At 51.8% G+C, this 25,001-nt stretch overlaps 1 protein-coding gene across 4 annotated transcripts in view; it reads right to left on the bottom strand.

Moving 5' to 3' along the window:
- GRIK4 (glutamate ionotropic receptor kainate type subunit 4) overlaps positions 1–25,001 on the bottom strand; it is a 431,410-nt gene that overhangs the window by 47,959 nt on the left and 358,450 nt on the right. The window lies entirely within an intron of this gene.

Here is a 25,001-nt window from a genome sequence, read left to right as displayed (position 1 = left end):
TACTGAGCCACCCAGGCGCCCATGATGTTTGTTTATTTTTGAGAGAGAGAGAGAGAGAGAGAGAGAGAGCGCAAGCATGAGCGGGGGGAGGGGCAGAGAGAGAGGGAGACAGAATCTGAAACAGGCTCCAGGCTCCGAGCTGTCAGCACAGAGCCCGACGTGGGACTCGAACCCACAGACTGTGAGATCATGACCCGAGCCAAAGTCGGACGCTAGCCGCCGAGCCACCTAGGTGCCCCTCTATCCCCAAGTTTCTTTTCCTCACACAGCTTTCCTCCAAAAAGGGCAAACTTTGAATTGAAATTTGGAAATCATGGCACACGTTTATAAACGTTGGCCAACAATGACATTATGGTAAAACAATTCCATATGGAGAGAAAGGTGGAAATGGACGGTGTCACAGGAGTGATACTTTCCTGGGTGCTTACAGAACTACCACATACCCAGAGAGGGTGTGTGCCCCAGGCTCAGACAGGACATTTCTGTCCACTCACAAAGAGACGCTTCCCAAACTAGTTGGGGGCAGGGGAGGCAGGAAAGGAGGGGTGGGGTGGGAAAAAGCCAGAAGAAACCACGGAGGTGTGCTCGTGGCTGTTTCTTACACTTAATCAACTTAGTATAGAATAGTAATTGTCTACCCTGGCTTCCGTGCATCCTGAAGTATCAGCAACAACCTCTCAGGGTCAGGTTATTCCAAAACACGTGCCTGCATTTTATTTCATCTTAGTTAAAAAGACATTCTGCTACAGGAGCACCTGGGTGGCTCAGTCGGTTAAGCGTCTTACTCTTGGTTTCGGCTTAAGTCACCATCTCACACTCCCTTGTGTTGGAGCCCCGCATCGGGCTCTGCCCTGTCAGCACAGAGCCTGCTTGGGATTCTCTCTCTTCCTCTCTCTCTCTCTGCCCTTCCCCCACTCACGCTGCCTCTGTCTCTCTCAAAATAAGTAAGTAAACCTTAAAAAAAAAGACATCATGCTATACAGCCATCTTCGATGAGATGATATGCCACGAAACCAAACGGACGGCCAAAGGGAGGTGGGAATGTTAAACTGTTAGCAACTGTCAGTGTGGGGGAAGGAAGGAAGTCCGGGCATGCCGATAGCTCAGGCCAGCCCTGCCGGGTCTCTTGGCCGCTCACAGCAGGAGGGCTGTGCTCTCCCGTGGAAAAAGCAGTAGGCAGGACATCTCAAGGCCAGGCTGTTGCTGCAGCTGGGCCACAAACTCATGGCGCCCGTGGGCAAGTCATTCCCTTTTCTGGGCCAAAGTTGTAGCCACTGTAAAATGAAAGGGTTCGACCAAATGCCCTCTAAACTCTTCTTCCAGCTCCCAGACCTCACACTTGGCATTTCGCTTTGCTAGAAGAGGCGGAACTTAGTTTAACGGACTCCTTTTGCTCAAGGAGATGACGGCGGTCGGCAGAATCGGATGCTGTGGAGCAGTTGGGGAGAATGAGCTCGGAGGAGGAAACTGCCAGACATGTCGGCCAAGAGCAGCAGCCGACAGGGACCCCCAGGCAGGGGAAGGAAATCCAGAGAGGTCGGGAAAGTGCACCACCATCTGGGGAGCAGGTCGGGAGCGGTCCCACGGGCAGGGAAACCAGAAAAGGCTGGGACCCCCAGAGCCAGAGGAAGAGAGGCAGGGCTGACAAAAGAGAACTGGTAGAGAGTTCTGTATGCAGCATGGTGTTCCTGGTCTCGGGGTGTTGAGTGTGTGTGTGTGTGTGCGTGTGTGCGCGCGCGCGCACGCGCGGGCACACAGGGGCGTATAAATACATTCCCTCCGAAAACCCGCTCTCCTCCCCATTTTCAATTGAAAGTGTTCTTTGAAGAGCTTCATGTTCTGCCTCTGAGAGATCCCCCTCTTTTATCTCCTGGATGTTTGTAGAATTTACAAGGGGAGGGCAGGCTGGAGCCAGCCTGGAGGTGACTTCCAAAACAGACTATCCTTTGCCTCGTGGAGTTTAATAGGGGTCATGCAACTGCCTCCATTGCTATCAAAGCCTGGAGGCCCAGTGTGGCTGCCGCTCTCCTCCCGGGAGCTGGGGCTTGGCTGGGAAGAAGGCGGCAGGTTCCCAGCAGGGCTCCCGGGTCGCCTGAACCTGCTGCCACCACCCTGCGCCTCCCTGAGAACACCACTACCGCCGGGAAGGCGGGAAGGCGTCTGATGGCCGCAGATCCCGGACAGCCGGAAGGGAACAAACACTCTTCTGTGTCCTTCTCCTCTTTCAGAGAGCTGCTGCCCTCTTTCGGGCAACATGCACTCCCACCCTCTCAGCAGTGCCCCAGCAGCACTGGCCGATGGCCTCCGGTGGCCTCAGCCCAGCCTCCCTCTCCCACCTCCCAGAGAACCAAGCTAAAGAGAGGTGGGACAGGGCAGAAGGCCATGTGCCCAGAGCAACTCGGCCTCTCTGGGACTCATTTTTATACAGTGTGGACAATGCCTGGGAGAGTCCAGAGAGATGCTGGACCTATGTCTGGAGTGGCCGTTGACACAGGGCTAAGACTCAGCCTTCTGTGTGGGGCAGACCTGTCCCGACTCTGTTAGTACGCACTTGTTTGCTGTGTGACCTTAGGCGACACACTGAACCTCTCTAAGCCCCAGTCTGCTCATATGCAAAGTGGGGGTCATCACAGTGCCTACCTCCTAGAATTGCTGAGAAAGCGAATGGTTCAAAGTAAGTACTCGGTAAATGTTTGCCTTTAGGATGATAATCTCAACAAGGGCCTCTGGAGACGATATCTTAACCCGGGATGAGTAGGAACGTCTGGGCGGGGGTGCCGGGGGCAGCCAGGCTGTTCTACTTCCAGGTAGGGCAGAGGCCTCTGGACACTTGGCGCCTGGTGCTCTTTCCCGGGTGACCTGGGACATGCACGGAGCTGTGCTGACAGGACGTGCTTCTCTGGTGTGGCTGCCTGTCTCTGAAGATTCACCTAAGGACCCTCTGAGGCCTCATGCTGCCCCCACGCTTAGAAAACTCAGGGAAAAATGGACACTCAGCTTGGAAACCAAACTCAGTCATTTCCCACAGTGTCTTCCTTGTTATATGATCCTCCTCTGGGGACAGCAGATGAAATGACCTCCCCAGCTTCCTTTGAATTCTCGGATCCGCTGTGCTATCTCTGATGGGCTTCTAGATCTTTTTTCCCTGGCTTTTTTTTTTTTACCGGGTCCCCCTGCCCCCCCCCCCCAAGTCCTCAGTTTCCTGTCCCCTGGGCGGCGGGGGGCCCGGCTGTTTTTCCACGCCAGCCGCTTTCCGCCCCTTTGCCAGTCACATCTGTACATCCCTTATTTCACCTGCTACTCAGGCCCCATAGTGCCTCCCGTTCTTTGCTGCCATTTATTTAACTCCGTAATTGTGTTACTTAACTCTGGAAAGCTTTGGGAGGCTACAGTTGGAATGAGAAAATGCTACACAGAATGAGGTTGTACTGAGCATTCCTGGAAACCTTCACTCCAAGGTAATTGTGTCTGGAGATCCCTTGTATATCGAAGAGGCTTACAGAATTCCAAGCAAGGCCGGTCTGAGGCTGTAAGAATGGGAGCTGGCATAACGCATATAAATACCCAGATAGGGAGGAGCTCCGTCCAAGTCCGTCAGGGAGGCTTGACAGGGAAGGATAACTAACGCACATTAGGCCCTGGCTGAGGATGATATGGGGCCACTGAGCAGGCGCTGTGTCCCGGGTTCCCCCCTTGAGTGTGGGCTCTCGGGGTAGGCAGCGACAGCCTGCACAGCCCCCACTGTCCCCTCCTCCTCTGCAACGCTCAGCATTCCCTCACCCCTCTTTACGGACTCTCCGCCTTGCTGCAGGCAGCGTGCAAGGTGCTGAGATACAGGCGTGGCCCCGTGCAGCAGAGGGCTTGCAGTCCGGAGGGGAGGTGGACAGTCATGAGACAGTCAAACTATTTGTAAAGTTACAGCTGCAACAGGTTTTATAAAAGGGTCATGTAAGGCACCATGAGAAGGTACAAGAGTGGGGTGACAGAGTCTGGGAGTTCTATGGGGGCTTCCCCCAGAGGAGATGCAGTTGTCTGAATAGGAGCTACCCGTGAGAAGGCCGGGGGTGAGCACGCCCAGTGGAAGGACAGCATGTGCCAAGGCCCCGAGGCAGAAAGAGACTTGGTGCATTCCAGAGATTGGAAGAAAGCCCGAGTGGCTGGAGGACACAGGACTGAGGAGCCTGCTATAAGATGAGGCTGGAGAGGCAGGCAGAAGAGGCGACAGCCTGAAAAGAACTTGGATGACCCTGAGTATTTTAAGCAGTGGATGGCCTACAAGATACAGTTTGGAATACTAACCCCGCTAACACCTATAGCCCTTCCTGTGTGTCAGGAGCTGGACTGAGCACATTATGTGTGTCATCTCACTTACTGCTCACAAAACCCCTAGGAGGTGAGTTACTATTATTATCCCCATTTTACAGGGCACAGTGAGGCATAGAGAGGTTAAGGAACTTGCCCAAGGTTGCACAGCAAATAAAAGGCAGAGCCAGGGTTCCAACCTGGGCAGTTTCATTTCAGAGGCTGTATCGTGAACCTACACCAAATTCAATTGGCTCTAGTGAAGGAAAAAGATTAAAGAGAGGCAAGAAAGGACCATCCTCATTATTATCTTCCCATGTTCGCTATTTAAAAAAAATTTTTTTTAACATTTATTCATTTTTGAGAACCAGAGAGAGGCCGAGCATGAGTGGGGGAGGGGCAGAGACAGAGGGAGACAGAATCCAAAGCAGGCTCCAGGGTCTGAGCTGTCAGCACAGAGCCCGATGCGGGGCTCAAACTCGAGGAGTGCGAGATCATGACCTGAGCCGAAGTCGGACGCTTAACTGACTGAACCACCCAGGTGCCCCGCTTGTTTGCCATTTATACCACTCCACACAGGGCAACCTGATGTCCATGCCCCCACTCCATCAACATCAGCCAGCTGGACATGGTACCACGTCCCAGAGATGCTTTCCAGCCCTTATCTTGCTGAACCTCCTAGCCAGCCATTCTTCTCAGCCCCTTGCCCGGCCCTCCTGAATGAGGTCAATGTCAAGGACACACAGCCCTCCCTCCACGTCTCTGACTCCATTGCCACGCATCACCGGCACCAGGCCAAATCGGGCTCACGTTCCAGCCCTGCCAGTCACCGACTGTGTGACAGTGGGTAGGTTTTACATCCCCTCCAAACTCACTTTTCACTTCTGTAAATGGAGACGATAATCACCAGCTCAGGGCTGTTGGGAGGACAAATGACATGTAACGCACAAAGCACGGGGCCCGGCATATACAGATGCTCAATACGTAGTGGCTATTAATATTCTTTTTCTAAAAAGATGAACTTTGACACCACGACAACTCTACCCTTCCTCCCTCTTAAAAAATTATCCACGATCCTCACTCCCCTGAAGTCCGCCCTCATGGACTCCTGTGACTTCAGCCTCACTTCCCAGGACCCCTTGGGCTCCCCCACCCTGCACCAGTCTGGCTCGGCTGACTCCAAACACCTTGTACTTCCTGACAGCAGTGGCTCCCAAGGTGTTGCTTCCTCCACCTAGAATGTCCAACCCACATCGCCACCTACCCTCCAAGGCCCATTCACAGCTTACCTCCTCTGCAAAAACTTCTATGGCCTCCCCAGGAATGAGCCCGTCCTCATATCACCAAAGGTGATAAGACACTGTTTATACCACTCACGTGGCATAGGCCATATAATGCCCTGGATTCGAACAGGGGGCCAGGGCTCGTACTCGAACTCTGTACTTACTGGCTGTGTGACCTTGGGAAAGGACTTACCTTCTCTGTGCCTCAGTTTCTTCTTCCATCAAGTGGGCATAACAGCAGTTCCTACCTTCATGGGGCCTCTGTGGGAATTAAATGAGGAAGCCGTGCAAAGCCTCTGCCTGGCACAGAATAACTCAGAAGATATTAGCCCTTCTAATTATTCTTAGTGTCGTTGTAGACATTCATATCTTAGCTCCCCATTGGATTATAAGAAGCAGGGACAAGGATTTTAAAATATTTAATGCATATAGCATTTCAAAGTTGCCATTGGTCACATTTTACAAAGAAACCGAGGCCCAGAGAGGTTAGTAATTTGCTCAAGTACACAGAGCTAGGACAAGGAGAAAGTGAGCTTCAGACCCATATGGAGTATTAGGACCATTTATGTGGCTTTCTGATGGCTGCACTGGGCACAGTGATTTTCCCAAAGTGGGCACACGGCGAGTCCCTAATGAACAACCAGGACGGCCCACGGTGCAGGACACGGGAGGACAAGCCACCAAACGTGGCCTGCCCTCGAGTCCCTTCGCGCTGACAGCAGAATCAGGCAGATGTCTGACACGTGCCTGTAAGCAGGGGGGATTTTATCAGGAAGTCAGAATGTTACAACCGGATTCAGGTCATGACCCGGATGCGGTCAGACACAATCCTCATCCTCCAGCCTAAGGCAGACTCGGGGCCCTGGATCCCGGCCAGAGGGCTCCCTTTTCCCCTTATACCCTCCCAGGCCCAGTCCCCCCCGTAAGCCCGCTCAGGAGAGAGCTTGCCCAGGCTCTGTGCTTACAGGCGGCTGTCAGGGGAGAGGTGTCCGTTCTCCCCCCAGGAAAGTCTAGGGATGGTGAGGACAGTCACGTCCTCGCCGGGCCCGGTGGCCGGGGAAAAGAGGAAGGACTGGCTCCATGGAGCCAGTTTCTAGACTCTGGCCGGCCCTCAGTCCCTGCTGTGCAGTGGAACAGATTAACATCTGCAGCTCAGCCCATTTGAAATTAGATTATCTGCTTACTTCCTGTCTTTTGATCGATTTACCTGCTGGGTGTCTTCCTCCACCCCCCTCCCGGCCACCCCCGGCCTAGTGAGATGCCCAGGGACCTGCAATGACTCACTGAGGTCACCAGGCAGAGCGGCAGTGGATTCTGAAGGAGACGGGGGAAGCTCACTCCCACTCCTGGCGCGAGCTTCGGCAGAAGTCATCGTTTGGGCCTTCCTAATAACATGCCTGAGAAGGGCGCACATCTGCTCTCCTGCCACAGGAGGCAGGCTGTCTTCCCCCTCCTCCCCGTGGGCACTGGGGCCGAGCATGAACTCACTCTCAGGGCTCACATGCCATCTGCACCACGTCCGGCGTCCTCGTCCACTGGGGACACTGGATGCCAGCCCCACCCCTTCTGCTTTCAGGACATGGGAACAGGGGTAAGGGCAAAGACAAGAGCAGCCAGTTAGCACGCACGCACGCGCGCACCGACCAGCCAGCACCCGGGCCCCCGAGGCTGCCCGCCCCTATCGAGGGGGAGGCTCTGATCGGAGCTTTTGCGAACCGGTCTGAGCCCAAATGTGTGGGATTTATCCGTGCTCACTGGGCTGGGTCCATCCTCAGTAATGCTCAGGGAGCAGAGGGCCAGAACAGCGTTAGTATTCCTGGGGAAGCGGCAGTGCCATTCACAGGTCCGAGGGCTCCCCGGTGCTGTTTCTCGAGGTGACAGTCTGCTCTCAGGGTTGGATGAACTTCTTTAGAGTTAAATTAAAATCCCCATGAAATATTTAGTTGGCTCAGCTCAGGGCTGTATTATTGGCCTATGCGGGCAGATTTCAGTTAAGAACCAGGCTGAAGGTAAGAAGGGGTTGGCAGGTCAGCCACCGGTGAAGTGGTGGAGCCCCAGAGGGTCTGAGCAAATGGTGACCTTTGACCTCTTGCCATAGTCTCCCGTTCACGGGCCACGGGCCTTCTTGCCTTTTGGGGTCAGACAGATGTCTGTTTAAATCCCAGCCCTGCCATTCGCCAGCTGAGCAAATTACCTCCAGTCCGGGCTTCAGTCTCCTCCTCTCTAAAATGGGTGAAATAATGTCTTTTATGTTTGCTGTGAGGATTAAATGTAATAACCTATGTAAACGGAGCTCAGGTGCGGTCCTGCCTCTTCCTCTCTCCTCTTCCAAATGTAGTTTTTCAAGGGTCTCTTGAAAAACTAAAGCAGATTATGCTGTTCTAGTCTGTATTGACTTAATCTTTTTTATGCCCGTGGCCCCTTTCAGCACTCTGGTGAGGTCTGTGAACCCCTTCTTTAGAAATGTTTAAAAATGATTATTCTGCCTGGGTGGCTCAGTCGGTTAGGCGTCCGACTTCGGCTCAGGTCATGATCTCACGGTTTGTGGGTTCGAGCCCCACGTCCGGCTCTGTGCTGGTAGCTTGGAGCCTGGAGCCTGCTTTGATTTCTGTGTTCCCCCTCTTTCTCTGCCCCTCCCCCGTTAGCACTCAGTCTCTTTCTCTCAAAAATAAATAAAATTAAAAAAAATTAAAAAATGATTATTCTATTTACTGTATTGCATAACTGTATTACATAGAAATACAGTTGTCAGCCTGTCTGGGTGGCTCAGTCACTTTAGCGTGTGACTTTGGCTTAGGTCATGATCTCACGGTTCGTGGGTTCGAGCCCAGCATCGGGCTCCGTGCTGACAGCTTGGAGCCTGGATGGAGCCTGCTTCGGATTCTGTGTCTCCCTCTCTCTCTCTCTGCCCCTCCCTTGCTTGCACACTGTCTCTCTCTCAAAGATAAATAAGCACTGGGGGAAAAAAAAAGAAATCCAGTTGTAAAATATTTTTACATCTTTGTGCTACAGTGACCTTGGAGCTACAGGTAGGTCTAAGACCAGCACTATACTGACACGACTGGTGACAAAGTCACAGGTATAGTTCATATCAGTATGCTTTGCTGCCCACATTCGTAATTAAAGGAAATAACACATTTCAGTTTAAATTTAGAAACCAAATAGATGTAAATTTTTCTCTTCTAAGTTTATGGACTCTTCTGATGCTATCTATCCTCAGACCCTTGGGCGGGCAGGCAAAGAACCCACAGAAACTTCTCAGCTTACAAACAGTACAGGCTGACCCTTGAACAATGCAGGGGGAGGGGCGCTGACCCCCTGCCCAGTCGAAAATCTACATAAAACGTCTGGCTCACCCAAAACTTAACTACTCATAGCCTACTGTTGACCGGAAGCCTAACCGATAACAAACAGTTGATTAATTCGTATTTTGTAGGTCATATGCATTAAATATCATATTCTCACAATGAAGCAAGTAGAGAAAAGAAAATGCTATTCAGAAAATACATTGTACTATATTACACTACTGTAATGTATTACACTACTGTACTGTATTTATAGAAAATAAATCTGTGTCTAAGTGGATCCAGGCCATTCAAACCCAAGTTGATCAAGGGTCAGCTGTAATCGTTGACCACGACCCACGGGCGTCAGGGCCCGCAGCCTACTCACCACACTCTGGCCATGCTGGCCTTCGTCTTGCTCCTCCAACAGGGCAAGTTCATTTGCATCTTCACATCTACACTCTTCTCCGGCTGCAGGGCTCTGCCTTGGCCTTGGCCTTGGCTAGGCTGGCTTCTTCCCACCGTTCAGATCTCCAAGTGGTTTTCCTTGTGTGCCCATCTAACAGACCCCTCTCTCTGACGCTCTGTCTTATTATCCTGTTGTGTCTTCTTCACAGCAAACATTACAATGCAAAGCTGTCTTATTTATGCATTCATTTCACTGTTTATTGTCTAGAATGCAAGCTCCAGGAGGCAGGAACCTGTAATGTGTTTTTTTGCTACAGCCTTATGAATACCCCATTTCCCCCAAACTGATAAATCCCCCAGGCCACGTGACAATAAAGTCATCAGCAGGCCATGTGTTAAGAGGCACTAGATCTCTACTGGCAAGTCTTCATACTTCTGCCCGTCTCCCACTCCTGCCAGCTGCCAAAAAAGCCAGGTGGGATCTGGGGCACAGCGTGGGGCCCCGCCACTGAGCGCGGCTAACTGGCCCACGGGGGGGATCAAACTTGCAGCCCTGACTTCATAAGCAGGGGGCTTGCACTGACCACGCCAGCTCTACAAGGTTCCGGGCCTACGCTGTGAGAGCACGTTCAGGTTCAGACAGGCTCAGGCAAGTGGCTTCTGCTGCTGGAGGAATCTGACAGTACCACTAGCCCACGATGCTGTCTTTCTTTTATTTCCCTTCCCACCTGTCAGTCTTGTAATGAAAAATGGTGCCACTCACAGGCCTGTTATTAGGATTGTTTCGGTGCGATGAAATCAAGTAGCACCAGGTGTTGGAAGCATTGCTGAAGTTACAGAAGCTTCCCCTCCTCCCCCATCTCTACTCCAAGCCGACAAGTCCCCTCCACTGTCTCACTCACCCCTCACTGTCCTGTTGGACAGGAGGGAGCCCCCAGCTCTGCTTCAGACTGGCCACTGAGCTGCCCCATGGCACGAGCAAGGGTGAGCAGTGATCTGACCAGTCAGATCCAAGAACTGGGTAGCCCCGGCTTTGTTCTCGTCTCTTATCGACATAGGCACAAGTCAAAACCGTTGCAAAGGGCAGAAGGGGAGGGCATTTTCTCAGGGATCCCTGTAGTTTTTTGAGGAGAGAGCTAGAGACGTCATCATAAATCTCTGGCCACTCTTCTTGGGTGGCAAAGTCCATCTGGTCGACTTCAGAAAGATGTCCCACCTTGTTCATATGGCTCATGTGCCTACCAATAATAACATCCTCAAAGTGCTTTTCACAAGGCTGCATTTGGCTCCACAACAACTACAAGGTCAGCAGTAGCCAATTTAGAGACTGGGGAATGAGGCTCAGCAGAGTTATGTGGTATTACATTGGGGGTAATGGTTGCCTTTGGGAAGGAGGGGTGTATAGGGAGAAAGGAGGCGTGTTGGCGGGGTGGGGACAAGGGGCCCTCAGCATGCTGGTCATGGTGTTATTTCTTGACCCGGATAGTGATTCCATAAGTATGTCCCCTTGGTGACAATTCATCAAGCTGGCACTTAAGATTTATGTGCTTTTCTACACGTGTATTTAAATTAAAATGTTTTTCAAAAAGTTAAGTGATTTGCCCAAGTAGAAGAATGAATGGCTGCCTTCACGCCTGACGCTGAGTACCTTGCTGACTCCGAAACCCACAGGGGCTGCAGCGGCTGCATTAACTGTGCCACAGTCTGGGAATTTCACACACCCAAGAAAGGGACACTACTGTGGATCTCTGTTTAAACGCCTGAGTGATGGCTAATTCAAGAAGGACGGGAAGGAACAGCTGGATGTTTTAACGCGATTTGCATTCGCATCTGGATGGAGAAAAGTCTAGCTCCCTAGTCTGGTCCAAACAGCTGAACAGACTGAAACTTCTGGACGAGCCAACTCTTTGTCCAATGAACACCGGGCAAAGCCCCGGGGAAGCCTGGTCTTCCCCTGGGGAAGCCTGCTGGGAGTTGCAATCACCCTCCAGCACTGAGTGGTTCCCATTCTAGGTGGGTCTTGAAACCTAGAGGAGAGGGGCAATTCAGCCTGTCACAGATTCAACAGCAATGCTCTCATAGTGCTTTGTGACAGAGAGTTGTCAGAGGGCCCCGGGTTTAAGTCTGCCTCTTGGTAGCTGTGTGACCTTGGGCAACTCACTTAGCCTCTCTTAACTTGTTGTCTCAAGAGCAAAGTAGAAAGGGTAACAGCTTCTATTTCACTGGGCTGTGAGGGTAAAATGAGCTAATGTACAGGGCCTGATGCAGAGGAAATGTTCATTGATCAACAAATGCTCACTGCCACTGTCACGCTGTTCCTGATCCTGGCATCCTGCCTCTATCCTCTGTCTGTTCTCTTTGAAGCCCCCAGGACCTGGCCTCTACTCTGGGCTGTGCCATCCTGCCTGGGGTGGGGCGGGGGGGGGGAGTGGGTCCTCTGAAGGCTAAGCCCTTCTACCCGATTTGCTCCTATGCGAGTCCCCTTCGCTTTCGACGGACACCAACGTACACGCGTGCTGTTACCTGACGCCATCCACCTTGTTTTGATCTCTTGCCTGTGGCCCCACTGTTCGCCACTCCCCAGCTGCCAGCCAGGGCCCCAGTCCACTGTTCCACTGCCATCCAGGATGTGGTGGGTCTGCTCAGGGTGTCTCCCGGATTTGGATAGGGGATCCATTTGGCAAGAGTCGACAGCATCTTTCCGAGCAGTCCAAATTCATTGAATGGACCCCAGGCTGCCATTTTAAAAGAGGTGGGCCTTTGTTCTGTTGCCTCAATTGCAAATGTGGACGCAGTTGGAGCAGGAATGTGTCACCAAGCAGGGGAGCGTATCTGAGGGCTGCAGAAGATAAGGAATCATTCCACAGGTTCTAGAAAGGGTGGAGCAGAACAGGGCTCCCGGCTGCTTCGAGAGCTGCCAAAACACCACCATTGGCACGATCAAGACAGGCCTGGTTCTCATGCTGACAAATGGCGGGATGTCAGCTGCTCCTGACAAGCTATGGGATGGCAAGAAAAATAGTCTGTGAATAAGCCCCTCAAAGCATATAACGATTCTGGCCGAGAACTGTGAGACGGGGAGGCCAAGCCATGGCAACGAGCAAGTTGAACACCACAAGACCTTCTGGTGCAAATTCATTTCTGTGAGTGAGAGATGGCCAGAGGACAGAGGGAGCTGTCACATTCAGATTCTTTGAAGCAGGCCTATTTATTCACAGGAAGACAAGAGATGAGCAGGGCCTGCCTGCTGGGGCAGGGCAGGGAGCCACAGTAGCAGGGTCTGATGACTGAGGTACCGCTAGGCAAGCAAAGCCTGGTATGTGTTCGGGGTGGCTCTGCACGGTAATTAAAAGAACACACTATGGACCCATCTGAGCTTGGAGTCCGCCACTTTGCAGCCACCACGTGGCTTGGATGAGTTCACCTCAGGGCCTGTTTGCGGATCTACAAGACGGGGGTAAGAAGACATTGCCTTGTAAGGTTCTTTAACGATTAGATGAGATAATATTTGTAAAGCGATTGTTAGTACGTAGTGAGTGCTCGGTCAAAAGCGCCCGTAAATTATCTTTAGAGTACTTTCCAGCCAAGGGACAGGCGGAAGGTCAGCACAGGGAGCCACAAGGGCTTGAGCACGGCACATGAGTCTCAGGTGAGGTGACTCAGACGTCCGGGCAGGTGGTCCGGGAGCCTGCTCCATGATGCTCAGGCCACTGCTACCCTTCAACACACAGACTCAGGAAACAAAGCCAGCAAGTACAACGGGACAAGGTTGACTCCAAAGGCAGTTAGAAGATAAATGTATGTGATGCGGGCTGAGAGGATACCCAGTTAGACTAACTGAAGATTCAAGAGTGGACAGAGGTGAGCTGTGATGCAGGGAACAAATTAGGAGATGGGGGCCGGTGGGGGGTGGTCAATTTAAAGCCAGACACCCAGCCCTGGACATTCTCATACCTTGGCGAGAGGACAGAGGGGTGAGCTGGAAGCCCAGCTGTGCATTGTTAGGGAAGGCAGAGATTTATAGGAAGCCTGTGTAGGCCCGAGGGCTGCTGTGAAAGGGCAGCCCCAAAGAAGACATCAACTCCTACAGCACCAATCTGCTGAGTGCACCAGCATATCTAGGCCAACTGTGTGCTTTCCCTGTTGCTAGTCAAAGGGATCATCTGAAAACTTGTAGCTGGTTCTTAGCATCGGGCTGTTCTGTCCAGGCTTGAACTTTCTTGGGACCAGGGGGTGTAATGGTCTGTTCTTTTGCACATGCCTTCACAGCATCCCATCCATCCATCTATCCATCCATCCATCCATCTATCCCTCTGTCCATCCATCCATCCACCCACCCATCCATCCACTCATCCATCTCTCCATCCGTCCGTCTGTCCATCCATCCACCCACCCACCCAACCATCCACTCATCCATCTACCCACCCACCCACCCACCCAACCATCCACTCATCCATCTACCCACCCTCCCACCCATCCACTCATCCATCCATCCATCCATCCATCCATCCATCCATCCGTCCATCCATCCCATAATTGCTGAGTACTAGTGTATGCTGGGCCTGTTCCAGATGCTACCAGTACACAAATAAGACCGATGTAGTCCCTGATCTCAGAGAACTCACAGTCTAGTGAAGGGAGATGCACAAGAATCAAATAGTCCCATTATAAGCAAGAGGATTTCAGATGGTGATGATCTCTTTGAAGATAATACAACAAGGTAATGTGGTAGAGTGTAACTAAGAGAAAGGATGGGGGTTCCTTAGGGTGGCAGAGAAAGAATGTATCTTGGAGGAGGTGATACCTGGCTTAGACCTAAATAATGAGAGGGAAATAGTAGATTGGAGACTTGGGGAAAACAGATTTTTGATAGAACGAAGAGCAAATGTACGGGTTGTATGTTGGCATGAAGCATGCTGTGTCCAAGGAACCAAGGCAAGGCCAGTAGTGATGCAGCAGAGAGAGCGAGAGCCAAGTGACGGGAGATACAGGGCCCTGGGGCCTCTTGATCAGTCCTTCAGATCCTAGGAATATTGGTGAAATTGTGGCTGATGCAAAACAGGGCACAGGGGGAAGAGAGATGCTCATTTAACATGTGAGCAACAGTAGCCCAGGAAGATTCAGCTGCTAATTTACGATTCAGGGACAGACCTTGACTTGCAACTCAAGGTATTTTTCTCTAAGCCTAAGAGGACATGTGGACTCCCTAGCACCTTGTCACCTAACACGGGTGCCTCTTCCCCCAAGAGATGGCCCGGAGAACCTTCCCTCCAATTCTGCTCCTTGTGCCCCCTTTTCCCACAAGAAAAGGGCAAGAGAAGAGGGGGCTCAGAACAGTACAGCAGGCCACCACCATTGCATGCAGCTTCTGGAACGCTGCTGGACCTCCCCACTGTGAGAGCAGGACTGGACATGGGCTGCTTGCTCTGTCGATCTGCTAAGCTTGGGTAGCGTCCAGGCATGGTGTGGCAAAGAGGAATCAACCCAGGTCAGCCTGGGAGAGGGAAGGACCAGCCCCGGGTGCCTACATCTCAAGGGAGCAGGTGCACATCCCTGAGTGTGTGTGTGTGTAGAGGGGGATGGATGGCAGGGAGGCTGAGGACCTGAGCTTTAGGCCCAGAGAAGAAGTACAAGGACAGCCTCCTGCAGAGAGAGAGGGGTAACAGGCGACAGGGACAGGAGAGGGCTCGCACTCCCTGCGAGTTACCACATGCCAGGCACACTATGGAGACTGTAATTCACTGATTTCTAACCCGGAGGTGGCTGCCATTATTTCCATTTGGAGAATGAAGACCCGGGGGTCAGAAACGCTGGGTGACTTGCCCTCACAGCTTTCACCTGGAAGAGCAGAGATCTGCACAGGTGACCCAGGGGGCGGGGTGTGGGGACAGGGGTGAGTACGGCCACTCCTTCCATTTCTGCACCGCGTGTATCCTGATGACTCCCAACTGGAGAGCAGGCCCAGCTCTGCCCTCCCGCTGGCCTCCCTCACCCACGACCTCCTGTCCTTCTCGCCCTCAGAGTCCTGCTGGCACTTCAGACCCATGTCATGTACTCCGTGTACGTCTTCGTCTCCTAAAGCTACTCTTTTTCCATGTACTATTTCTCAGTTCATGACTTTACCAGCCACCTGTCATCCAAAACAGAGAGCAGGAGTCAGCCCGGAGTCTGCCCTCGCCCTCCCTTCCTTGCTCTCTCCCCATTCAATAACCAAGCCCCATCCATTTTACTTCTGCAATGCCTGCTTAATCCATTACCGCAACTCGACTCTCACTGCTGCTGCCATCATTCAAGTCTTCATTTGAATTATTCAGTAGTCTCTGCACTGGTCTCCTCGCTTCCAGTTCCTTCCCACTCTATCCATCTACTGAACTGCACGGGCACCAGCGGTTCTCAAAGTCGAGAGGCACAGGCACCAGCGGTTCCCGAACTGGAGATCACGGGCACCAGCCAGTGCTCTCAAACTTGAACGTGCATCACAACCACCTGAAAAACCTGTTAACATGCAAACTGCTGGGCCCCACTCCAGAGTTTCTGATTCAGTAGGCCGGGATGGGGCCCCCGAGTTTGGATTTTGCACGAGTCCCGGGTGATGCTGATGCTGCTGGTTCAAGGTACACAATTTGAGAACCACTTCCTTGGGGTCTGTTTCTACACCAAGGACCTACTCGGGTCAGTCCTCTGCTTAAAAAACAAACAAACAAACAAACAAACAATCCAGAAACTCCCTACTATCTTTGAAATCGTTAAAATCGAGCCCAAACTCCTGCGGTACCTGGGTGGCTCAGTTGGTTAAGCATCCAGCTTGGGCTCGGGTCATGGTCTCAGAGTTCATGGGTTCGAGCCTCGCATCAGGCTCTGTGCAGACAGGAGATCCTCTGGATCCCTCTCTCTCTGCCCCTTCCCCACCTCTCAAAAATAAAAAAAAAATAAACATCTTAAAAAAATAAAATCAAGCTCAAACTGCTTACAGTGATCCTCACCACCTGGCCTAGCCATGCCTTTCCCGCATCACCTCAAGCTACTGACCTCCCTTCAACCTGTAATGAGCCTACATCGCACTACTCACGTTCCTTAAGGCTGTCAAATATTTCAGACTCTGCGTCTGCCCACACAGTTCCCGGCCTGCAACTCTTTCCCCCCTGGAGCTTGTCCACTTCCTACTTGTCCATCAAGGTCCAACTTGACTGTCCTCCCTTTCAGGCACCATAGAAGGGCTGTGGACTTTGATGTCAGCCAGGCTTGGCTTTGAATTCCAGATCAATCCCTTGTTAGCCGTGTGACCTTGAATTAGCCTCTCTGTTAAGCTGGGGTTAACCTCAGCGTCTTCATTATAAAATGTGAATCATAATAGTTATCTTCTAAGATTGCTGTTGGAGAGGAAATGATGTATGATAAATGTCTGACAGGTAGTAGGTAGTCAATAAACAATAGCTATTATTATCATTAGCTCTGTTCGAAAGTTCTGCCTGGCTTCCTAGAGACGAACAGTTTCCTTTTTCCTCTGTGTTCCCACAAAGTTTTGTATGATTCCATTTTGCGTATATCACATACTATGGTCTCATTATTTTTATACATTAGACCTCATTCCAAGTATAGCTGGGGCCATTGTATGACTTATAAAAAATTGATCCTCTCAGCAGGCGTAGTGGGCACATGGTTTGGCAAACTAAAGGCTTCTCTGTAGGAAGAGAATCTACAGGTGGACACATGCCCCCACCACTGCACATGCTTGGTGAGCAGTGCGAGTGTTAGGTTTCAGGCCCTATTCACTCCTTGTACGATATACTACCTGTACAACTGTTTTTGGAGGTTCTATGTATATAGCATGTGAGTTCAGTGCAAGTAAGAACCGTGTCTTATCTACCTGAATCCACAACTGATGTTGAATCAATGTACCCACGGGCAAGTAATATTGGCTGAGGATGGGAAATACATCAGCAGGGTTAGTTAGGGCTCTGGCCTCAGGTGCAGGGGTAGGATCCTTACTCCTGTGGAGAAAGGGAGCCCAAGGACCAGGGTTAGACTCAGGCTTGAGGAATAATCAGGGGCTGAATTGCTAAAACTAGGTGGTGAACAAGAACGTACTTTGGGGACTGAGACAGAGGTTAAGTGCCCAGGTGTTGAACCGGAGTTCGAGAAAGAGCTCTTAGAGCCCAGAATATGAATGAGTCTGCAGATAACATCTTACCTCTGCCATATGGGGTGGGCAATCAGGACCAAAGTACCCTTAGAAGATATTAACATACCATTTTCTATAGCTTCCTTCCCCACCCCTGCCCCACATCAATTCCTTACTGCCTGTCTCTTCTGTTGAACAGCAAGCCAATCTCTTAGAAGACTTTCAGATGCCTTAATTAATACATTTCCATTTCTTTTGCAGACCCCTCGCTCCCCTTAACAGCTGGCACTCAGTGGGGAAGGAGGAAATAATTCCCAAGAAGTGAGCCTCTGACAATTTCCCAGCCTGCTTCTAGACGCCCATGGGGTTTGGAGGAATTCCCAGTCTGAAGCTGCTGATATAACTCTGAATACGACTGAAGCCCAATCCCCCCGAGAGTCCCATGTCAATTCCTTTCGAGGTCTTTTCCTGAATCTGGGCCGACCTTCTCTGGACCTCACACTCTACAAGGCCACTTTAAGGGAGATAAGGATTGAGGTTGTGTACCTTCACAGGTGATGCACAATGCCCTTACTTGGCCCCGCCTTGCTCAGGGCTCAAACTCACATCCGTCGTGGCCACACCAGAGCAAACATTTCTCTGATGGGTCTGTACTCCCCCTACCTCCACACCACCTCGTCTGTAACCTTTCAAAGGCAGAACCAAATCTGATCTGTCCTCTTACCCCCACCGAGGGTAAAAGGGCACAGTGACCTACACATAGTACGTGTTAAATTACCTTCTGCTGATTGATTATTCAATTGATAGCCTGGTTTTCTAAGCCTTGGGTTGACATCTGCATTGACATAAACTCGCTGATGGGTGACCTTTCTAAGTTTATGCTAAGAACGCTTATTGTATGGCGCCTCGTTCCGTAGGATTCGAAGGAACTGTTTCTTAATGCTTTGCTGTGTTCTAGAAATTTCTGCTTGTCTGCCTGTCCTTCTAGCTGGAGGGCTCCTAGAGAGAAGGAACCTGCGTTCAAATCCGAGCACTTCCAGGTGTTGGCCTCTCGGGGGCTGTGCCTTCTTAGCCTCTAAGAAGGAAGCAGTTATAAAAGCCTCCACCCCCAGGATTAACGGCAGGGAGGACAGAAGTGTCATCCGGGTGTCCCTCTCAAGCCGGCCACTCAGAGCCACCTGCAGCCTATTCCTTCCTCCCCGTTATTCCAGCAGGTCGGGAAGGTTCGGCCGCAAGCGTTCTGTGTGCCAGTCAGCAGTTCACATGTGCTCTTTGCAGCGCAGTGAGGAGAGCGCAAGATTGGGGTCTGGAGGGGGCAGGAGTCCAGGCTCTGGCCACCCGGGGTGTATCTGCGCTTGCGTTAATCACTCAACTCTGAGCCTCCATATCCTCATCTGTGCACGCTGGAACACGAATTCCTGCCTCTCGGGTCATATGAGGGTTAGACGAAATGCCACGCCTGGAGTTCCTATAAAGTGCCTGGCCCTTGTCAGGAGTGATCAGTCCCCTCCCCTCCTACGCGCTTTCCTGGGGGCTCAGCTTGGAACTCAGGAGAGACATGACCAAATGTCTGGAGCACAGGAGACCCCCATCCTGATTCACCACAAAGCCAAGGGAAATGAGAGGAAGAAAAAAAAAAACGTAAAGGCCTTAGCAGAACCCTCTGGTGGATCTGGGGGCTCGTCCCAATCTTGCGGGGTGCATGCAGGTCGCCTCTGGATGGGGAGAGGGAAGCAGTCCCCAGAGGTAGACGGGACAGCCCAGCTGTATTGGTGGCCGCCGTCACAGTCATCTCAGAAGAATGGGAGTGTGGCTGCAGTCTCAACCCTGCTTTTATTGGCTTTTTATCAGGTAGGTAAAAGGAGGTGCGTGGCAGAACAGAAGCTTTGAGAACTAGAAATGAGACAGAGTCGTGTAAAGGCAGGGACTGCTGAGAGGGAGGGCGGAGGCGGCCGTGGCCCAACATGCAGTCCAGGGCTCTGGCCCTTTTCTTCTCAAGGACAATGGTCTGTGAATAATGAGCCAGACAGGATGGATTTTCTCCCGTCCGGGTCTCGGGGAGTCGCAGGCCAGCACTGCGACTTGACCTGCGTCCCTCAAGATGCTCTTCTAGAAAGGGCCATTCCCAGAGTCAAACAGCCATCCCTTTTTCCCTGAGAGGCAGGTGCCCAAACCCACACTTAAAGGCTTACACAAAAGGGACGTTCACCCCACTCAATGGGCCCTAGAATTAAATGGTGAGATCCCCACATGTCGCCATCTTTTTCTGGGCACCTTCACCGCCACTGCCTTGATTCGAGGCCCATCCCATCCACCTGGATCCTGGGACATCTGTCTAGTGAATACGCCTGCATCTGGTCTCCCCAAATCCAGTCCATTCCCCTCTCTCCTGCCAGAGGAACCTTGGCAACCAAGCCAGAGCCAATAATGCCGCTCCCTTCTTCCCACAAAACAGACCATCTTGTTCTTCAACAGCTCCCCGTTAGCCTTCCAGACAGAGTTTAAATATCCAAACACACGAGTCCTATCACAACGGGCCCCTGCCTACAGCCCTACTCTCCTCTGCTCCTTCCCATGTCTGACTTCAGCCACACAGAACCACTCACGCTGCTCAGTACGTATCTTGGCGTTTGCCGCATCTAGAGTATTCTCTTCTACCAAGAAGATCCTTCTCCATCCTCAATACTTTCCTTTCCTTGGTAAGCCCTTCCCCGTTCACACCTGTACCACCTTGCCCGTCCTTCTGCCAGACCTGTCCTTGCCCCTCACTACCCACCTGACCGTGAACAGGTTCCTCATCTGCAACATTTGATCGCTGTGTGGACTAAATGAGTTAATACAGTCAAGTGCCTAGAACAGCACCTGTCTCATAGGAAACACTCAATAAATGTCAGCCATGATTATTATCACTATTAATACAGCGCATATCACATAGTACTGTAATTCTTGCTTTACCTTTCTGGCTCTTAGAGTAGACCCTGGACTCCTTACTGGCCATTCCTCACATCCAAATAGTGCTTGTCAGGGAGTGGGTACTTTGATGAATGAATGAGTGATCACCGAACCCCATCTCTTCCTGATTTGAGTAAATTCAGAAACCAAGGGGAAGATAGAGTCAAATTCTCCCTGAGCTTGGATATCACATGGGGGAATGTGCTGAACACTCAGTTTTAGCCCTTGGATTGGTATCTTTCTTTTAAAGAATAGAATTCTCTGACCTATTTGCAGTTAAAATAGTCTGGCTTCATGGTGAAAAGTAATCCCAGGGGGACTAGTTGTGGTATTTTTTTAGTTCAGCAAAATGTCTCTGGACAACCTTCCCAAGTGGATTGAGGCCACGGACAGCCCACAATACCAGGCCTCTGGCAAACTCGCTCCCCAATCCTCTCTCAAAGGGGCCCGGCAGGGGAGATGGAAGGAGGCATTTCGGCTTCATTTACACTTAACTCATCAAAATGTCACTGGAAAGAGCGATTTGATGTCAAAGGCTTACGAGCCTTGGTTCTAAGCCTTCCAAAGCCCTTTTCTCTTTGAACCTAAATGTGCCATTCTGCCAACACGGTGTTGAATGCCAACAGGGTGGTTGGTTCTGAACTTTGAAGCCAGAGGAGGACTCTTCCTCTTCCCGAATGTGATTTGCAGCTGGGTCCCGAGGATGTGAAATGCAGTCTCTCCCCTTCCTGGTTACCAGTCCTCGGGGCTTAACCGACAAGAACGCCTCACCTACACTGGGGGAGAGAGGAAGGGGTCACAGAAGCCATCTGCCTGGCTCTTGCCCTTTACAGATGGAGTGCAAACCCTTCATAGGCCAGAGCCAGATCTGGGTACCAAGTCCTGGGCACCCTCCAAATCCTCTGCCTAGGAAGACATCTCCAAAGTGAATGCCAATGGTGGCTGCGGGGACCCGAGGCTGCCATTGCAGCAGGTGAGATCATGTCCTGCTGTGGACTAGTGCCTGGGCTTGACCCTGCTTCTCCGCTTGCTGGCTGTGGGACACTGGGAGAATCATTTTGTACTTCTAAGTCTCCGGTGGCTTATCTCTATGATGGGGATAACGACATCTACTTCACGGCGCTGCTGTGAAACGGGTAAGGAGTGAATACTGGTCAAAGCGGTTTCGGATGGGAAATCACTGCAGAATCTTGTGAAGCGTTACGGAGTCAACGGCCCGGAGGGATATGCCCCTGATGGCGCTGCTTCCCAGTTATCCGCCTTGGGAAGAAGTTCTCGCGTCTTGGCCAGGACTCCAAAACCCTTTCACAAATGCTCCACCCCCCACCCCGTGCTCGGCCCGGTCCTGACGGTCACCCAACCCTGACACTGCTCCAGCCACGTGGCGGGCTCTGCGTCCTCCCCACCCCCCCCCCACCCCGCCCCCATTCTCAACTCCGGGCAGCTCTTGTCCATAGGGAGTTCATTTTGAGCAACAGCCAACCTTTCTGCTCCACAGCTCCCTCTAGCGACAACCCCTTCTCCTGCTTTCCCATAAAAGCAAGGCTTCTTTACAGACCATTCATTCCTCCCAGGTTCGACCACTGCCATCTTATCTCAATCCCGCCACCCACGAAACTGCTCTTGCCAGTGACTTCTGTATCGCTAACTTTCTGTACTTCCTTTCAAGGGGTGGAAAACGTCTTTACCCATTTTCTTCCCAGGGCCTTCGGCAGCCTCCCGAGCCTGTGTTTTCCTCCTGGGTGATTCCTTCCCCACTCGTGGCTTCAGCAACCACCTCCGATTCACCGCGCACCCTAGCACCCACAGCATCAGTGTGCCGAGCCCACTGTAGCCAACTCCCTGCTGAATGCCTCTACCTGGATGTCCGAAAGGCATTTCACAGTTCCCCATTCCGAAGCTAACTTCGTCCTCCCCTTTCCTCGCAGACCTGATTTCCTCTTGAATTTTCCACCTCAACAACTGGCATTACCATCCACCCTGATGTCCAAGTTAGAAATCTAGGAGTCTTCTCACTGAAATACCTGTCTCTCGTGGTCCACTCTCATTTGGTCCCTGTGTCCTGGTGACTTCTGAATTAACATATACTATGACCCCATTTTCACTTGTGTAAAATACATATTCATTAAGAAATCAGAAGGGAAGGGGCACCTGTGACTCAATCAGTTGAATATCCGACTCTTGATTTTGGCTCAGGTCATGATCCCGGGGTTGTGGGATCGAGCCCCGCACTGGACTCTGCACTGAGTGTGGAGCCTGCTTAAGATTCTCTCTCTCTCTCTCTCTCTCTCTCTCTCTCTCTCTCTCTCCCTCTCCCTCTCTCTCTCTCTCCCTCTCCCTCTCTCTCTTTCCTCCCTGCCCCCTCTCCCACTTGTGCATGCTCTCTTCCTCTCTAAAATAAAATTATTTTAAAAAAAAGCCCATTTAAAGGATTCACCATCTGACCACTGACAAGTAGGATCTATTAATAGCAACTCAAACCAATAAGCCTTTTAATGGCTTAACCAAAGAAGCAAGAGGCATCCAGACAAGGCATAAAGGAGGTAGCCTCACGATCCAAAAGTTTACTCCTGAAATGAGTCTAAGAAAGCCAAGACCTTTGTTGCACAGGCAGGCTCCCCTGCCTCTGTCTTGTCCCACTCCTCCAGCCATCCACACTCCACACTGGGGGCCCTTCGTCACGTGGGACCTTCATCAATGACCGCTGCCTGCTTCCTAGCCTCATTTCCCACCATGCTCTGTTTCAGGCATCCTAACCTAAAATGGAAATATCCATTCTTCAGCCTGGCAGCTCATGCTCCTTCCCTCCCGGCACACTCTTTGCTCTCCATGTCCCTCCTGTGCCTGGCCAACCTCTCTTCGTCCTTAAAGACTCTGGTCAAACATGACCTCCCGCAGGTGGCTCTCCTACACGTCACCAGCAGAATCAGGAGCCGGTCCTCCAGCCCTCGGTCCATACCCTGCTCTTCCCCATCAATGCCTTTCTCACTTTTACCCAACTTTTACCCAACTATCTCCCATCAAAGAGAGACCTGGGAACCATCCACTCATCTTTGTATCTGAATACCTTGAACAATTTCAATTAACACCGTAAGTAAGTTTACTGGAGTGAAACAGGAGGATCCCTGAGACTGTTCCTGGGGTACCTCCTTCTTCACACTACTTCAATCCACCCCTTCCCCTCCAAGTTCACCTCCATCAAGACAAACCATCACTGTGGGCAGGCCTGCTACGGGCTCATCCGGGAAGGATCTGACCGGGGCCAAACGAATCCAGATCCGAGAGCCTCCCCAAATAGATTCATCCCGCTCACCTCTGCGGCTCAACCACAGGACCGGGGGGAGAGGCCACCCACCTGGTCCAGTCTGTGTGAATCTACTTGTCACTCCAAGCACATTCCCACCTGTAATGGGATTTGTGCCAAAAGACATATTCCGATGATTTCCAAACAGATGCAGAACACATGCTTGAATGCTCTTCTACAACTAATAGGCCATGTGTCCAAGCCCGAGAGCCTTGGATAAGCGGGTGATAATGGACGTGAACTCTGAGGCTCTCGAACACCCACTGGAGATGGCCCACGCCTCTGTACTTCACTCCGTGTCACTCAGACATGCGGGAAGCTGTTGTGCTCTTCAGACTGTCTACAGAAAGAGATTCCTTAGCCAAGGGCCATCGGCCCCTTGTGTGTGGGGTGTGATTCCCCTTTACGTCCAGCCTCTGTCTCTCTTACTGCAGGCCAACCAGGCCTCATCTTGCTGGTTGTCCAGGGGAAGCGGGTGGGCAGCCTTGTCCATGCACACCCCGGGGGCCTCACCCTTTACACGGTCTCTTCCCCCAGATGTCACATGTGCCACGTGGGTGAGCAGCCCCCAAAGCCACAGGCGTGGACAGTGCGCGTGGATGCACTGGCCCAGGACCGCTGCGCCCCCAACATGGAATCTCAGGCTTACCCCAGTGTGATGTTGTGAACAACTGTTTTCACTTGCAGCTGTTAACAGATGACGGGCTTACTTTCCTTTTTTTTTTTTTTTTTTTTCCTATGGGGGAAGGCATTCTCCTTGAACAAGAGAGGGTCACGGAGACACAACCTGGTGTACCTCCAGGAGCCTAATAATAATCATTCCTGAGGGGTGCCTGGCTGCTTCAGTCCATAGAGCATGTGACTCTTGATCTCAGGGTCGTGAGTTCAAGCCCCACGATGGGCTTTGAGCTTACTTAAAAAAAAAAAAAAATCACTCCTGGTCGAAACCAGCTAAGGTTCGCCTCCGGGCTCCCCCAGCGAGGAGGGGGACGGAGTCACGCTCAGTTTTACCCGTGGCCCCCAGACGGATGGCGCGACAGCAGCTGTGTCCTAACAATCCGCAGCACATTCTGTCACTGGACAAGGCCGCAGGCAGGAAGGGCGTCAGCTGCTCACACCCATCGGCTGCGGCTTGATTTGGGGAGCTGTCACTGTTGATTCAGGATCTGACTTGTCTGAAGGCGGCCACAGGGTTTGGGGCACATGGGGAGGTGACACCCTGCGGGGTGAACCTCAGCCGAGGAGACTCAGCAGGCGCATTCTCCTCCCCATCGCTACGGGCTGTCTGGTGAGGCAGCCCTTTCCTGGGTCTTTCTGAAGAGCGAACACTCAGCTGGGCTTGGAGC

This window comes from Leopardus geoffroyi, chromosome D1 (assembly GCF_018350155.1).
Source record: "Leopardus geoffroyi isolate Oge1 chromosome D1, O.geoffroyi_Oge1_pat1.0, whole genome shotgun sequence".
Classification (NCBI taxonomy): Eukaryota; Metazoa; Chordata; class Mammalia; order Carnivora; family Felidae; genus Leopardus; species Leopardus geoffroyi.
The sequence above is the reverse complement of the archived record's forward strand: the minus strand, read 5'-3'. Positions and strand labels throughout refer to the sequence as shown.